The sequence below is a fragment of the Oncorhynchus gorbuscha genome, unplaced genomic scaffold (assembly GCF_021184085.1).
Source record: "Oncorhynchus gorbuscha isolate QuinsamMale2020 ecotype Even-year unplaced genomic scaffold, OgorEven_v1.0 Un_scaffold_1383, whole genome shotgun sequence".
Taxonomy (NCBI): domain Eukaryota; kingdom Metazoa; phylum Chordata; class Actinopteri; order Salmoniformes; family Salmonidae; genus Oncorhynchus; species Oncorhynchus gorbuscha.
In genome coordinates, this window is record NW_025746176.1 from 92,842 (window position 1) to 112,407 (window position 19,566).

A 19,566-nucleotide genomic window follows, 5' to 3' on the forward strand; every position below is an offset into this window, starting at 1 on the left:
CACACAGGACACACACCAACACTTTATCATATCATAGTCTGTCCTCTGGGGACACAGGACACACACCAACACTTTATCATATCATAGTCTGGTGTCTGTCCTCTGGGGACACACAGGACACATACCAACACTTTATCATATCATAGTCTGGTGTCTGTCCTCTGGGGACACACAGGACACATACCAACACTTTATCATATCATAGTCTGGTGTCTGTCCCCTGGGGACACACAGGACACATACCAACACTTTATCATATCATAGTCTGTCCTCTGGGGACACAGGACACATACCAACACTTTATCATATCATAGTCTGGTGTCTGTCCTCTGGGGACACACAGGACACACACCAACACTTTATCATATCATAGTCTGTCCTCTGGGGACACAGGACACATACCAACACTTTATCATATCATAGTCTGTCCTCTGGGGACACACAGGACACACACCAACACTTTATCATATCATAGTCTGTCCTCTGGGGACACACAGGACACACACCAACACTTTATCATATCATAGTCTGTCCTCTGGGGACACACAGGACACACACCAACACTTTATCATATCATAGTATGGTGTCTGTCCTCTGGGGACACACAGGACACACACCAACACTTTATCATATCATAGTCTGTCCTCTGGGGACACAGGACACACACCAACACTTTATCATATCATAGTATGGTGTCTGTCCTCTGGGGACACAGGACACACACCAACACTTTATCATATCATAGTATGGTGTCTGTCCTCTGGGGACACACAGGACACACACCAACACTTTATCATATCATAGTCTGTCCTCTGGGGACACAGGACACACACCAACACTTTATCATATCATAGTCTGGTGTCTGTCCTCTGGGGACACAGGACACATACCAACACTTTATCATATTCTGTCCTCTGGGGACACACAGGACACATACCAACACGCATTTTAACATCACGTTGGACAGTTTCCACTGTTCCTTCTGTACAAATGACATAAAAATGTTAAATTAAACTAATAGAATCTATTAAACTAATAGAATCCACTAAACTAATAGAATCCACTAAACTAATAGAATCCACTAAACTAATAGAATCCACTAAACTAATAGAATCCACTAAACTAATAGAATCCATTAAACTAATAGAATCCACTAAACTAATAGAATCCACTAATAGAATCCACTAAACTAATAGAATCTATTAAACTAATAGAATCCATTAAACTAATAGAATCCATTAAACTAATAGAATCCACTAAACTAATAGAATCTATTAAACTAATATAATCCATTAAACTAATATAATCCACTAAACTAATAGAATCCACTAATAGAATCCATTAAACTAATAGAATCCATTAAACTAATAGAATCCATTAAACTAATAGAATATATTAAACTAATAGAATCCACTAAACTAATAGAATCCACTAAACTAATAGAATCCACTAAACTAATAGAATCCATTAAACTAATAGAATCCATTAAACTAATAGAACCCACTAAACTAATAGAACCCATTAAACTAATAGAATCCACTAAACTAATAGAATCCACTAATAGAATCCATTAAACTAATAGAATCCATTAAACTAATAGAACCCATTAAACTAATAGAATCCATGAAACTAATAGAATCCACTAAACTAATAGAATCCATTAAACTAATAGAATCCACTAATAGAATCCATTAAACTAATAGAATCCACTAATAGAATCCATTAAACTAATAGAATCCACTAAACTAATAGAATCCATTAAACTAATAGAATCCACTAAACTAATAGAATCCACTAAACTAATAGAATCCACTAAACTAATTGAATCCATGAAACTAATAGAATCCACTAAACTAATAGAATCCATTAAACTAATAGAATCCACTAATAGAATCCATTAAACTAATAGAATCCATTAAACTAATAGAATCCACTAAACTAATAGAATCCACTAAACTAATAGAATCCATGAAACTAATAGAATCCATTAAACTAATAGAATCCACTAAACTAATAGAATCCATTAAACTAATAGAATCCACTAAACTAATAGAATCCACTAAACTAATAGAATCCACTAAACTAATAGAATCCATTAAACTAATAGAATCCACTAAACTAATAGAATCCACTAAACTAATAGAATCCACTAAACTAATAGAATCCATTAAACTAATAGAATCCATTAAACTAATAGAATCCACTAATAGAACCCACTAAACTAATAGAATCCACTAATAGAATCCACTAAACTAATAGAATCCATTAAACTAATAGAATCCACTAAACTAATAGAATCCACTAAACTAATAGAATCCACTAAACTAATAGAATCCATTAAACTAATAGAATCCACTAATAGAATCCATTAAACTAATAGAATCCATTAAACTAATAGAATCCATTAAACTAATAGAATCCATGAAACTAATAGAATCCACTAAACTAATAGAACCCACTAAACTAATAGAATCCATTAAACTAATAGAACCCATTAAACTAATAGAATCCATTAAACTAATAGAATCCACTAAACTAATAGAATCCACTAAACTAATAGAATCCACTAAACTAATAGAATCCACTAAACTAATAGAATCCATTAAACTAATAGAATCCACTAAACTAATAGAATCCACTAAACTAATAGAATCCATTAAACTAATAGAATCCATTAAACTAATAGAATCCACTAATAGAACCCACTAAACTAATAGAATCCACTAATAGAATCCACTAAACTAATAGAATCCATGAAACTAATAGAATCCACTAAACTAATAGAATCCACTAAACTAATAGAATCCACTAAACTAATAGAATCCATTAAACTAATAGAATCCACTAATAGAATCCATTAAACTAATAGAATCCACTAATAGAATCCATTAAACTAATAGAATCCACTAAACTAATAGAATCCATTAAACTAATAGAATCCACTAAACTAATAGAATCCACTAAACTAATAGAATCCACTAAACTAATAGAATCCATTAAACTAATAGAATCCACTAATAGAATCCATTAAACTAATAGAATCCACTAATAGAATCCATTAAACTAATAGAATCCACTAATAGAATCCATTAAACTAATAGAATCCACTAAACTAATAGAATCCACTAATAGAACCCATTAAACTAATAGAATCCATTAAACTAATAGAATCCACTAAACTAATAGAATCCACTAAACTAATAGAATCCATTAAACTAATAGAATCCACTAAACTAATAGAATCCATGAAACTAATAGAATCCACTAAACTAATAGAATCCACTAAACTAATAGAATCCACTAAACTAATAGAACCCACTAAACTAATAGAATCCACTAAACTAATAGAATCCATGAAACTAATAGAATCCACTAAACTAATAGAACCCATTAAACTAATAGAATCCACTAAACTAATAGAATCCACTAAACTAATAGAATCCACTAAACTAATAGAATCCATTAAACTAATAGAATCCATTAAACTAATAGAATCCACTAAACTAATAGAATCCATGAAACTAATAGAATCCACTAAACTAATAGAACCCACTAAACTAATAGAATCCACTAAACTAATAGAATCCACTAATAGAATCCATTAAACTAATAGAACCCACTAAACTAATAGAATCCACTAAACTAATAGAATCCATTAAACTAATAGAATCCACTAAACTAATAGAATCCACTAATAGAATCCATTAAACTAATAGAATCCACTAATAGAATCCATTAAACTAATAGAATCCACTAAACTAATAGAATCCATGAAACTAATAGAATCCACTAAACTAATAGAATCCACTAAACTAATAGAATCCACTAAACTAATAGAATCCACTAAACTAATAGAACCCATGAAACTAATAGAATCCACTAAACTAATAGAATCCACTAAACTAATAGAATCCATTAAACTAATAGAATCCACTAAACTAATAGAATCCACTAATAGAATCCATTAAACTAATAGAATCCACTAATAGAATCCATTAAACTAATAGAATCCACTAAACTAATAGAATCCATGAAACTAATAGAATCCACTAAACTAATAGAATCCATGAAACTAATAGAATCCACTAAACTAATAGAATCCACTAAACTAATAGAATCCACTAAACTAATTGAATCCACTAATAGAATCCATTAAACTAATAGAATCCACTAATAGAATCCATTAAACTAATAGAATCCACTAAACTAATAGAATCCATTAAACTAATAGAATCCACTAAACTAATAGAATCCATGAAACTAATAGAATCCACTAAACTAATAGAATCCACTAAACTAATAGAATCCACTAAACTAATTGAATCCATGAAACTAATAGAATCCACTAAACTAATAGAATCCATTAAACTAATAGAATCCACTAATAGAATCCATTAAACTAATAGAATCCACTAAACTAATAGAATCCATTAAACTAATAGAATCCACTAATAGAATCCATTAAACTAATAGAATCTACTAATAGAATCCATTAAACTAATAGAATCCACTAATAGAATCCATTAAACTAATAGAATCCACTAAACTAATAGAATCCATGAAACTAATAGAATCCACTAAACTAATAGAATCCACTAAACTAATAGAATCCACTAAACTAATTGAATCCATGAAACTAATAGAATCCACTAAACTAATAGAATCCATTAAACTAATAGAATCCACTAATAGAATCCATTAAACTAATAGAATCCACTAATAGAATCCATTAAACTAATAGAATCCACTAATAGAATCCATTAAACTAATAGAATCCACTAAACTAATAGAATCCACTAAACTAATAGAATCCACTAAACTAATTGAATCCATGAAACTAATAGAATCCACTAAACTAATAGAATCCACTAAACTAATAGAATCCACTAAACTAATAGAATCCATGAAACTAATAGAATCCACTAAACTAATAGAATCCACTAAACTAATAGAATCCATTAAACTAATAGAATCCATTAAACTAATAGAATCCATTAAACTAATAGAATCCATTAAACTAATAGAATCCATTAAACTAATAGAATCCATTAAACTAATAGAATCCACTAATAGAATCCACTAAACTAATAGAATCCATGAAACTAATAGAATCCACTAAACTAATAGAATCCACTAAACTAATAGAATCCATTAAACTAATAGAATCCACTAAACTAATAGAATCCATGAAACTAATAGAATCCATTAAACTAATAGAATCCACTAAACTAATAGAATCCATTAAACTAATAGAACCCACTAAACTAATAGAACCCACTAAACTAATAGAATCCATTAAACTAATAGAATCCACTAAACTAATAGAATCCATTAAACTAATAGAATCCATTAAACTAATAGAACCCACTAAACTAATAGAACCCACTAAACTAATAGAATCCATTAAACTAATAGAATCCACTAAACTAATAGAATCCACTAATAGAATCCATTAAACTAATAGAACCCACTAAACTAATAGAATCCACTAAACTAATAGAATCCATTAAACTAATAGAATCCACTAATAGAATCCATTAAACTAATAGAATCCACTAAACTAATAGAATCCATGAAACTAATAGAATCCACTAAACTAATAGAACCCACTAAACTAATAGAATCCACTAAACTAATAGAATCCATTAAACTAATAGAATCCACTAATAGAATCCATTAAACTAATAGAATCCACTAATAGAATCCATTAAACTAATAGAATCCATTAAACTAATAGAATCCATTAAACTAATAGAATCCACTAAACTAATAGAATCCATTAAACTAATAGAACCCACTAAACTAATAGAATCCATTAAACTAATAGAATCCACTAATAGAATCCATTAAACTAATAGAATCCATTAAACTAATAGAATCCACTAATAGAATCCACTAAACTAATAGAATCCACTAATAGAATCCATTAAACTAATAGAATCCACTAATAGAATCCATTAAACTAATAGAATCCACTAAACTAATAGAATCCATTAAACTAATAGAATCCACTAATAGAATCCATTAAACTAATAGAATCCACTAAACTAATAGAATCCATTAAACTAATAGAACCCACTAAACTAATAGAATCCACTAAACTAATAGAATCCACTAAACTAATAGAATCCACTAATAGAATCCATTAAACTAATAGAATCCATTAAACTAATAGAATCCACTAATAGAATCCATTAAACTAATAGAACCCATTAAACTAATAGAATTCACTAAACTAATAGAACCCATTAAACTAATAGAATCCATTAAACTAATAGAATCCATTAAACTAATAGAACCCACTAAACTAATATAATCCACTAATAGAATCCATTAAACTAATAGAATCCATTAAACTAATAGAATCCACTAAACTAATAGAATCCATTAAACAAATAGAACCCATTAAACTAATAGAATCCATTAAACTATTAGAATCCACTAATAGAATCCATTAAACTAATAGAATCCATTAAACTAATAGAATCCACTAAACTAATAGAATCCATTAAACAAATAGAACCCATTAAACTAATAGAATCCACTAAACTAATAGAATCCACTAAACTAATAGAATCCATTAAACTAATAGAATCCATTAAACTAATAGAATCCACTAAACTAATAGAATCCACTAATAGAATCCACTAAACTAATAGAATCCACTAATAGAATCCATTAAACTAATAGAATCCATTAAACTAATAGAATCCATTAAACTAATAGAATCTATTAAACTAATAGAATCCACTAAACTAATAGAACCCACTAAACTAATAGAACCCACTAAACTAATAGAACCCACTAAACTAATAGAATCCATTAAACTAATAGAACCCACTAAACTAATAGAACCCACTAAACTAATAGAATCCACTAAACTAATAGAATCCATGAAACTAATAGCATCCATTAAACTAATAGAACCCACTAATAGAACCCACTAAACTAATGGAATCTACTAATAGAATCCATTAAACTAATAGAATCCACTAAACTAATAGAATCCACTAAACTAATAGAATCCATTAAACTAATAGAATCCACTAAACTAATAGAATCCACTAAACTAATAGAATCCACTAAACTAATAGAATCCATTAAACTAATAGAATCCACTAAACTAATAGAATCCACTAAACTAATAGAATCCACTAAACTAATAGAATCCACTAAACTAATAGAATCCACTAATAGAACCCACTAAACTAATGGAATCCACTAATAGAATCCATTAAACTAATAGAATCCACTAAACTAATAGAATCCATTAATAGAACCCACTAAACTAATAGAATCCATTAAACTAATAGAATCCACTAAACTAATAGAATCCACTAATAGAACCCACTAAACTAATAGAATCCATTAAACTAATAGAATCCATTAAACTAATAGAACCCATTAAACTAATAGAATCCACTAAACTAATAGAATCCATTAAACTAATAGAATCCACTAAACTAATAGAATCCATTAAACTAATAGAATCCACTAAACTAATAGAATCCATTAAACTAATAGAATCCACTAAACTAATAGAACCCATTAAACGAATAGAATCCACTAATAGAATCCACTAATAGAATCCATTAAACTAATAGAATCCACTAAACTAATAGAACCCATTAAACTAATAGAACCCATTAAACTAATAGAATCCACTAAACTAATAGAATCCATTAAACTAATAGAACCCATGAACATAATGCTTGCTCAGGACACATACCAACACTTTATCATATCATATCCATGAACATAATGCTTGCTTAACCAATATATTGCCCTCCGCCTCCCCACCAACACGAGAGACTTTGAGTTACTAAATCTGCTGAGTGGAAATAGTTTCCTGTATGTGGGACTGAATTAGGCACTTCCATCCTTCCTGCTCTGATCTGGGCTGGCTGGTCTCCTGAGGGACAGTGGTTGGTTTGGGGGGTGGAGAGGGGCACGGTTTGGTAGGATAGACACAGAGGGTGGAGGGGATAGAGGGGGTTGGTAGGGCAGACACAGAGGGTAGAGGGGGTTGGTAGGATAGACACAGAGGGTGGAAGGGATAGAGGGGGTTGGTAGGACAGACAGAGGGTGGAGGGTGTAGAGGGGGTTGGTAGGGCAGACACAGAGGGTAGAGGGGGTTGGTAGGACAGACACAGAGGAAGAGGGGTTGGTAGGACAGAGGGTGGAGGGTGTAGAGGGGTTGGTATGGCAGACAGAGAGTGGAGGGTGTAGAGGGGGTTGGTAGGACAGACAGAGGGTGGAGGGTGTAGAGGGGTTGGTATGGCAGACAGAGAGTGGAGGGTGCAGAGGGGTTGGTAGGGCAGACACAGAGGGTAGAGGGGGTTGGTAGGGCAGACAGAGGGTGGAGGGTGTAGAGGGGGTTGGTATGGCAGACAGAGAGTGTAGAGGGGGTGTTAGGACAGACAGAGAGGGAAGAGGAGGTAGAGGGGGTTGGTAGGGCAGATAGAGAGGGAGTAAAAGGGGGCATGGAAGACTAGGGGTCATCTGATCCTAGATCTGTGGTTAGGGATAACGTCTACACCCAGGGAAGACTAGGGGTAGGGTCATCTGATCCTAGATCTGTGGTTAGGGACAACGTGTACACCCAGGGAAGACTAGGGGTCATCTGATCCTAGATCTGTGGTTAGGGATAACGTCTACACCCAGGGAAGACTAGGGGTAGGGTCATCTGATCCTAGATCTGTGGTTAGGGACAACGTCTACACCCAGGGAAGACTAGGGGTCATCTGATCCTAGATCTGTGGTTAGGGACAACGTCTACACCCAGGGAAGACTAGGGGTAGGGTCATCTGATCCTAGATCTGTGGTTAGGGACAACGTCTACACCCAGGGAAGACTAGGGGTCATCTGATCCTAGATCTGTGGTTAGGGACAACGTCTACACCCAGGGAAGACTAGGGGTAGGGTCATCTGATCCTAGATCTGTGGTTAGGGACAACGTCTACACCCAGGGAAGACTAGGGGTCATCTGATCCTAGATCTGTGGTTGGGGACAACGTCTACACCCAGGGAAGACTAGGGGTAGGGTCATCTGATCCTAGATCTGTGGTTAGGGACAACGTCTACACCCAGGGAAGACTAGGGGGGTAGGGTCATCTGATCCTAGATCTGTGGTTAGGGACAACGTCTACACCCAGGGAAGACTAGGGGTAGGGTCATCTGATCCTAGATCTGTGGTTAGGGACAACGTCTACACCCAGGGAAGACTAGGGGTAGGCTGATCCTAGAGCTGTGGTTAGGGACAACGTCTACACCCAGGGAAGACTAAAGCGTAGGACTGGTGCCCATCTCTAGGAGGATAGGCTGGGAGAGAGAGCAGAGGAGGGAGGGATGAGAGGGAGGAAGTGGTCCTGGCATACACCCAAGGAATGGATGAGTCATCTCAGCTGGAATTCTGGGAAAGGAAGGACAGGGACAGTCTTGTTCCATCAGTCCCACAATAGTTTTACATGGAAGGCTGGAAGGCAGGGGGAGCTTTATGGATTACCATCTCTAACCATCTGTGTGGGAGCAGGGACAGGAACAGAGAAGGGGAAAGAGACGCGGACAGAGACGGGGACAGAGACGGGGACAGAGACAGAGACAGGGACAGGGACAGAGACGGGGACGGGGACAGAGACGCGGACAGAGACGGGGACAGAGACGGGGACAGAGACGGGGACAGAGACGCGGACAGAGACGCGGACAGAGACGGGGACAGAGACGGGGACAGAGACGGGGACAGAGACAGAGACAGGGACAGAGACAGAGACGTTGCCTGTCAGATTAACAACAACACTGTTCTGACGCTGGCTGGATGCTAGACACTACAGTACTGCATTACATAACACTGGGCCTTGGCTACTGATGTTCATCAAGCTTCATCTCCAGCAGCTAAATCCCCATCTAACTTTTCATCTTTCTGATGTAATCTGTCATGTGCCTTTTACTGAGGAATGTCTTCTGTCTGGTCGGTCTACCATAAAGGCCTGATTGGTGGAGTGCTGCAGAGATGGTTGTCCTTCTGGAAGGTTCTCCCATCTCCACAGAGGAACTCTGGAGCTCTGTCAGAGTGACTATCGGGTCTTGGCCACCCCCTGACCAAGGCCGTTCTCCCCTGATTGCTTAGTTTGGCCGGGCAGCCAGTTCGGGTCTTGGCCACCCCCCTGACCAAGGCGTTTCTCCCCTGATTGCTTAGTTTGGCCGGGCGGCCAGTTCGGGTCTTGGCCACCCCCCTGACCAAGGCGTTTCTCCCCTGATTGCTTAGTTTGGCCGGGCGGCCAGTTCGGGTCTTGGCCACCCCCCTGACCAAGGCCTTTCTCCCCTGATTGCTTAGTCTGGCCGGTCGGCCAGTTCGGGTCTTGGCCACCCCCCTGACCAAGGCCCTTCTCCCCTGATTGCTTAGTTTGGCCGGGCGGCCAGTTCGGGTCTTGGCCACCCCCCTGACCAAGGCCCTTCTCCCCTGATTGCTAAGTTTGGCCGGGCGGCCAGTTCGAGGCAGAATCTTAGTGGTTACAAACGTTTCATTTATAAGGCCATTGTGTTCTTGGAGACCTCTCCCCAGATCTGTACCTCGACCTTTCTCCAGATCTGTACCTCGACCTCTCCCCAGATCTGTACCTCGACCTCTCCCCAGATCTGTACCTCGACCTCTCCCCAGATCTGTACCTCGACCCTCGACCTTTCCCCAGATCTGTACCTCGACCTTTCCCCAGATCTGTACCTCGACCTCTCTCCAGATCTGTACCTCGACCTCTCTCCAGATCTGTACCTCGACCTCTCTCCAGATCTGTACCTCGACCTCTCTCCAGATCTGTACCTCGACCTCTCCCCAGATCTGTACCTCGACCCTCGACCTTTCCCCAGATCTGTACCTCGACCCTCGACCTCTCTCCAGATCTGTACCTCGACCTCTCTCCAGATCTGTACCTCGACCTCTCTCCAGATCTGTACCTCGACCTCTCTCCAGATCTGTACCTCGACCTCTCTCCAGATCTGTACCTCGACCTCTCTCCAGATCTGTACCTCGACCTCTCTCCAGATCTGTACCTCGACCTCTCTCCAGATCTGTACCTCGACCTCTCTCCAGATCTGTACCTCGACCTCTCTCCAGATCTGTACCTCGACCTCTCTCTAGATCTGTACCTCGACCTTTCTCCAGATCTGTACCTCGACCTTTCTCCAGATCTGTACCTCGACCCTCGACCTTTCTCCAGATCTGTACCTCGACCTTTCCCCAGATCTGTACCTCGACCTTTCCCCAGATCTGTACCTCGACCTCTCTCCAGATCTGTACCTCGACCTTTCTCCAGATCTGTACCTCGACCTCTCTCCAGATCTGTACCTCGACCTCTCTCCAGATCTGTACCTCGACCTCTCCCCAGATCTGTACCTCGACCCTCGACCTTTCCCCAGATCTGTACCTCAACCTCTCTCCAGATCTGTACCTCGACCTCTCTCCAGATCTGTACCTCGACCTCTCTCCAGATCTGTACCTCGACCTCTCTCCAGATCTGTACCTCGACCTCTCTCCAGATCTGTACCTCGACCTCTCTCCAGATCTGTACCTCGACCTCTCTCCAGATCTGTACCTCGACCTCTCTCCAGATCTGTACCTCGACCTCTCTCCAGATCTGTACCTCGACCTCTCTCCAGATCTGTACCTCGACCTCTCTCCAGATCTGTACCTCGACCTCTCTCTAGATCTGTACCTCGACCTTTCTCCAGATCTGTACCTCGACCTTTCTCCAGATCTGTACCTCGACCTTTCTCCAGATCTGTACCTCGACCCTCGACCTTTCTCCAGATCTGTACCTCGACCTTTCCCCAGATCTGTACCTCGACCTTTCTCCAGATCTGTACCTCGACCTTTCCCCAGATCTGTACCTCGACCTTTCCCCAGATCTGTACCTCGACCTCTCTCCAGATCTGTACCTCGACCTTTCTCCAGATCTGTACCTCGACCTTTCTCCAGATCTGTACCTCGACCCTCGACCTTTCTCCAGATCTGTACCTCGACCTTTCCCCAGATCTGTACCTCGACCTTTCCCCAGATCTGTACCTCGACCTTTCCCCAGATCTGTACCTCGACCTCTCCCCAGATCTGTACCTCGACCTCTCCCCAGATCTGTACCTCGACCTCTCCCCAGATCTGTACCTCGACCTCTCCCCAGATCTGTACCTCGACCTCTCCCCAGATCTGTACCTCGACCTCTCCCCAGATCTGTACCTCGACACAGTCCCTTGCAAACATTTATAAAAACCTGTTTTTGCTTTGACATTATGGGGTATTGTGTATAGATATGAGAAAATAATCATTTTGAATCCATTTTAGAATAAGGCTGTAACGTAACAAAATGTGGATTACAGTCAAGGGTTCTGAATATTTTCCAAAGGCACGGTACCCCCCCCCCCAAAATGATTGGTTACTGATTAGTATGCGGTTGAATCAAACATACATTTTACAATCTGCAAATGTTTGAATTTCCCACTTTAATTACTGAACAAATAAATCCGCGATTTCCGCCAGCCAATAGCAGCATTGTGACGCCGTAGGCCTGTAGCTCCACCAGCCAACATTGTAAATAGCAGCATTGTGACGCCATAGGCCTGTAGCTCCGCCAGCCAACATTGTAAATAGCAGCATTGTGACGCCGTAGGCCTGTAGCTCCGCCAGCCAACATTGTAAATAGCAGCATTGTGACGCCGTAGGCCTGAGGCTCCGAGAAACACAACACAGCCAACATTGTAAATAGCAGCATTGTGACGCCGTAGGCCTGAGGCTCCGAGAAACACAACACAGCCAACATTGTAAATAGCAGCATTGTGACGCCGTAGGCCTGTAGCTCCAAGAAACACAACAACCCAATCTAAATAAACACGTCTCCATTAAAGCCAAACACCATCTGGTAGCCTGTCGATAGGACAACCGCGTAGACATCGCAATTTCAGAATCGCGGACAGCGATCGGTAGTCGACACTTTGTATGTGACCCAAACTCCAACTTTGCAGGAGGGTCCAGAGAAAGGTAGAGTGACTCACACGTGCTTGTGGTGGTACTCTGTGATCTTGTCCATCAGAGCGTCCTGGTTAGGCATGTACTTGTTGTGAAGAAGGTGCTGAAAACTCTGGACCTCGTCAAAGTCCCCGATCTCAGCTGTGGAGAGAAGAGAGGAGAGACCGATAAAGAGGGAAAGATAGGAGAGAGTAGAAAATAGAAGTGTCAGAAGGGATAGGGAGGAGAAGAGAGAGACGAGAGGGGAGGAGAAGAGAGGAGAGACGAGAGGGAGGAGAAGAGAGAGAGAGGAGAGACGAGAGGGGAGGAGAGACGAGGGAGGAGAGAGGAGAGACGAGGGAGGAGAGAGGAGAGACGAGGGAGGAGAAGAGCGAGAGGGAGGAGAAAGGGGAGAGACGAGAGGGAGGAGAAAGGGGAGAAACGAGAGGGAGGAGAAAGGGGAGAGACGAGAGGGAGGAGAAAGGGGAGAGAGAGGAGAGACGAGAGGGAGGAGAAAGGGGAGAGAGAGAGGAGAAAGGGGAGAGGAGTGTTACTGAATAACCAAGAGGAGAGTTCAACCCACACAGACGTCACCCCACTAGAGCCTGAACTAGCAGCTTTTCCCTCTGTCAGGTATTCAGCTACAGTCTCTCCAGATTACCCCACTAGAGCCTGAACTGGCATCTTTTCCCTCTGTCAGGTATTCAGCTACAGTCTCTCCAGATTACCCCACTAGAGCCTGAACTGGCAGCTTTTCCCTCTCAGGTATTCAGCTACAGTCTCTCCAGATTACCCCACTAGAGCCTGAACTGGCATCTTTTCCCTCAGGTATTCAGCTACAGTCTCTCCAGAGCCTGAGCTGGCATCTTTTCCCTCAGGTATTCAGCTACAGTCTCTCCAGATTACCCCACTAGAGCCTGAACTGGCAGCTTTTCCCTCTCAGGTATTCAGCTACAGTCTCTCCAGAGCCTGAGCTGGCATCTTTTCCCTCAGGTATTCAGCTACAGTCTCTCCAGATTACCCCACTAGAGCCTGAGCTGGCATCTTTTCCCTCAGGTATTCAGCTACAGTCTCTCCAGATTACCCCACTAGAGCCTGAACTGGCAGCTTTTCCCTCTCAGGTATTCAGCTACAGTCTCTCCAGAGCCTGAGCTGGCATCTTTTCCCTCAGGTATTCAGCTACAGTCTCTCCAGATTACCCCACTAGAGCCTGAACTGGCATCTTTTCCCTCTCAGGTATTCAGCTACAGTCTCTCCAGATTACCCCACTAGAGCCTGAACTGGCAGCTTTTCCCTCTCAGGTATTCAGCTATAGTCTCTCCAGATTACCCCACTAGAGCCTGAACTGGCATCTTTTCCCTCAGGTATTCAGCTACAGTCTCTCCAGAGCCTGAGCTGGCATCTTTTCCCTCAGGTATTCAGCTACAGTCTCTCCAGATTACCCCACTAGAGCCTGAACTGGCAGCTTTTCCCTCTCAGGTATTCAGCTACAGTCTCTCCAGATTACCCCACTAGAGCCTGAACTGGCAGCTTTTCCCTCTCAGGTATTCAGCTACAGTCTCTCCAGAGCCTGAGCTGGCATCTTTTCCCTCAGGTATTCAGCTACAGTCTCTCCAGATTACCCCACTAGAGCCTGAACTGGCAGCTTTTCCCTCTCAGGTATTCAGCTACAGTCTCTCCAGAGCCTGAGCTGGCATCTTTTCCCTCAGGTATTCAGCTACAGTCTCTCCAGATTACCCCACTAGAGCCTGAGCTGGCATCTTTTCCCTCAGGTATTCAGCTACAGTCTCTCCAGATTACCCCACTAGAGCCTGAACTGGCAGCTTTTCCCTCTCAGGTATTCAGCTACAGTCTCTCCAGAGCCTGAGCTGGCATCTTTTCCCTCAGGTATTCAGCTACAGTCTCTCCAGATTACCCCACTAGAGCCTGAACTGGCATCTTTTCCCTCTCAGGTATTCAGCTACAGTCTCTCCAGATTACCCCACTAGAGCCTGAACTGGCAGCTTTTCCCTCTCAGGTATTCAGCTATAGTCTCTCCAGATTACCCCACTAGAGCCTGAACTGGCATCTTTCCCTCAGGTATTCAGCTACAGTCTCTCCAGAGCCTGAGCTGGCATCTTTTTCCTCAGGTATTCAGCTACAGTCTCTCCAGATTACCCCACTAGAGCCTGAACTGGCAGCTTTTCCCTCTCAGGTATTCAGCTTTTCCAGAGCCTGAGCTGGCATCTTTTCCCTCAGGTATTCAGCTACAGTCTCTCCAGATTACCCCACTAGAGCCTGAACTGGCATCTTTTCCCTCTCAGGTATTCAGCTACAGTCTCTCCAGATTACCCCACTAGAGCCTGAACTGGCAGCTTTTCCCTCTGTCAGGTATTCAGCTACAGTCTCTCCAGATTACCCCACTAGAGCCTGAACTGGCAGCTTTTCCCTCTCAGGTATTCAGCTATAGTCTCTCCAGATTACCCCACTAGAGCCTGAACTGGCATCTTTTCCCTCAGGTATTCAGCTACAGTCTCTCCAGAGCCTGAGCTGGCATCTTTTCCCTCAGGTATTCAGCTACAGTCTCTCCAGATTACCCCACTAGAGCCTGAACTGGCAGCTTTTCCCTCTCAGGTATTCAGCTACAGTCTCTCCAGATTACCCCACTAGAGCCTGAACTGGCAGCTTTTCCCTCTCAGGTATTCAGCTACAGTCTCTCCAGATTACCCCACTAGAGCCTGAACTGGCATCTTTTCCCTCTCAGGTATTCAGCTACAGTCTCTCCAGAGCCTGAGCTGGCATCTTTTCCCTCAGGTATTCAGCTACAGTCTCTCCAGATTACCCCACTAGAGCCTGAACTGGCAGCTTTTCCCTCTCAGGTATTCAGCTACAGTCTCTCCAGAGCCTGAGCTGGCATCTTTTCCTCAGGTATTCAGCTACAGTCTCTCCAGATTACCCCACTAGAGCCTGAACTGGCAGCTTTTCCCTCTCAGGTATTCAGCTACAGTCTCTCCAGATTACCCCACTAGAGCCTGAACTGGCATCTTTTCCCTCAGGTATTCAGCTACAGTCTCTCCAGAGCCTGAGCTGGCATCTTTTCCCTCAGGTATTCAGCTACAGTCTCTCCAGATTACCCCACTAGAGCCTGAACTGGCAGCTTTTCCCTCTCAGGTATTCAGCTACAGTCTCTCCAGAGCCTGAGCTGGCATCTTTTCCCTCAGGTATTCAGCTACAGTCTCTCCAGATTACCCCACTAGAGCCTGAACTGGCAGCTTTTCCCTCTCAGGTATTCAGCTACAGTCTCTCCAGAGCCTGAGCTGGCATCTTTCCCTCAGGTATTCAGCTACAGTCTCTCCAGATTACCCCACTAGAGCCTGAACTGGCATCTTTCCCCTCTCAGGTATTCAGCTGTCTCTCCAGATTACCCCACTAGAGCCTGAACTGGCAGCTTTTCCCTCAGGTATTCAGCTACAGTCTCTCCAGATTACCCCACTAGAGCCTGAACTGGCAGCTTTTCCCTCTCAGGTATTCAGCTACAGTCTCTCCAGATTACCCCACTAGAGCCTGAACTGGCATCTTTTCCCTCTGTCAGGTATTCAGCTACAGTCTCTCCAGATTACCCCACTAGAGCCTGAACTGGCATCTTTTCCCTCAGGTATTCAGCTACAGTCTCTCCAGATTACCCCACTAGAGCCTGAACTGGCAGCTTTTCCCTCTCAGGTATTCAGCTACAGTCTCTCCAGATTACCCCACTAGAGCCTGAACTGGCAGCTTTTCCCTCCTTCAGGTATTCAGCTACAGTCTCTCCAGATTACCCCACTAGAGCCTGAACTGGCAGCTTTTCCCTCTGTCAGGTATTCAGCTACAGTCTCTCCAGATTACCCCACTAGAGCCTGAACTGGCATCTTTTCCTTCTCAGGTATTCAGCTACAGTCTCTCCAGATTACCCCACTAGAGCCTGAACTGGCATCTTTTCCCTCAGGTATTCAGCTACAGTCTCTACAGATTACCCAATGGTGATGAGAATGGGACATGTTCCATGGCAAATAAGTGATTCTGAATTTGCTCCGTGGCCCTGACGATTTGTCTGACAGGTATTTTTATGTGTTCAGAAAAATGGTTCCTCTCAGCATATTAACCACCTCATCAACTGTTTGGAACAGAAATATTGGCACTGGAGCCGGAACACACTGGAGTACACACTGGAGCCGGTACACACTGGAGTACACACTGGAGTACACACTGGAGCCGGTACACACTGGAGTACACACTGGAGCCGGTACACACTGGAGTACACACTGGAGCTGGGAACACAGTGGAGTACACACTGGAGCTGGGAACACACTGGAGTGCACACTGGAGTACACACTGGAGCCGGGAACACACTGGAGTACACACTGGAGTACACACTGGAGCCGGTACACAATGGAGTACACACTGGAGTACACACTGGAGACAGTACACACTGGAGTACACACTGGAGCCGGTACACACTGGAGTACACACTGGAGTACACACTGGAGCCGGGAACACACTGGAGTACACACTGGAGCCGGGACACATTGGAGCTGTTACACACTGGAGCCGGTACACACTGGAGCTGTTACGCACTGGAGCCGGGAACACACTGGAGGCGGGAACACACTGGAGCCGGGGACACACTGGAGCCAGTACACACTGGAGCCGGGAACACTGGAGCCGTTACACACTGGAGCCGGGTACACACTGGAGCCGGTACACACTGGAGCCGGTACACACTGGAGCCGGTACACACTGGAGCCGGTACACACTGGAGCCGGGAACACACTGGAGTACACACTGGAGCCGGTACACACTGGAGCCGGTACACACTGGAGCCGGTACACACTGGAGCCGGTACACACTGGAGTACACACTGGAGTACTCACTGGAGCCGGTACACACTGGAGTACACACTGGAGCCGGGAACACACTGGAGCCGTTACACACTGGAGCCGGTACACACTGGAGTACACACTGGAGCCGGTACACACTGGAGTACACACTGGAGCCGGGAACACACTGGAGCCGGGAACACACTGGAGTACACACTTGAGCCGGGAACACACTGGAGCCGGTACACACTGGAGCCGTTACACACTGGAGCCGGTACACACTGGAGCCGGTACACACTGGAGTACATACTGGAGCCGTTACACACTGGAGTCGGTACACACTGGAGCCGGTACACACTGGAGTCGGTACACACTGGAGCCGGTACACACTGGAGTACATACTGGAGCCGGTACACACTGGAGCCGGTACACACTGGAGTACATACTGGAGCCTTTACACGCTGGAGCCGGTACACACTGGAGCCGGTACACACTGGAGCCGGTACACACTGGAGTACACACTGGAGCCGGGAACAATGGAGTACACAATGGAGCCGTTACACACTGGAGCCGTTAGACACTGGAGCCGTTAGACACTGGAGCCGGGAACACACTGGAGCCGGGAACACACTGGAGCCGTTACACACTGGAGCCGTTACACACTGGAGCCGTTACACAATGGAGCCGTTACACAATGGAGCCGTTACACACTGGAGCCGGTACACACTGGAGCCGGTACACACTGGAGCCGTTAGACACTGGAGCCGTTAGACACTGGAGCCGGTACACACTGGAGCCGGGAACGCACTGGAGCCGTTACACACTGGAGCCGTTACACACTGGAGCCGGGAACACACTGGAGCCGGGAACACACTGGAGCCGGGAACACACTGGAGCCGGGAACACACTGGAGCCGGTACACACTGGAGCCGGTACACACTGGAGCCGTTACACACTGGAGCCGTTACACACTGGAGCCGTTACACACTGGAGCCGGTACACACTGGAGCCGGTACACACTGGAGCCGGTACACACTGGAGCCGGGAACACACTGGAGCCGGTACACACTGGAGCCGGTACACACTGGAGCCGGTACACACTGGAGCCGGTACACACTGGAGCCGGTACACACTGGAGTACACACTGGAGTACTCACTGGAGCCGGTACACACTGGAGTACACACTGGAGCCGGGAACACACTGGAGCCGTTACACACTGGAGCCGGTACACACTGGAGTACACACTGGAGCCGGTACACACTGGAGTACACACTGGAGCCGGGAACACACTGGAGCCGGGAACACACTGGAGTACACACTTGAGCCGGGAACACACTGGAGCCGTTACACACTGGAGCCGGTACACACTGGAGCCGGTACACACTGGAGTACATACTGGAGCCGTTACACACTGGAGTCGGTACACACTGGAGCCGGTACACACTGGAGTCGGTACACACTGGAGCCGGTACACACTGGAGTACATACTGGAGCCGGTACACACTGGAGCCGGTACACACTGGAGTACATACTGGAGCCTTTACACGCTGGAGCCGGTACACACTGGAGCCGGTACACACTGGAGCCGGTACACACTGGAGTACACACTGGAGCCGGGAACAATGGAGTACACAATGGAGCCGTTACACACTGGAGCCGTTAGACACTGGAGCCGGGAACGCACTGGAGCCGGGAACACACTGGAGCCGGGAACACACTGGAGCCGTTACACACTGGAGCCG

General features: G+C 43.7%; 1 pseudogene; it reads right to left on the reverse strand.

Moving 5' to 3' along the window:
* The window catches only part of LOC124022429, a 118,837-nt pseudogene that overhangs the window by 74,483 nt on the left and 24,788 nt on the right, over positions 1-19,566 (reverse strand).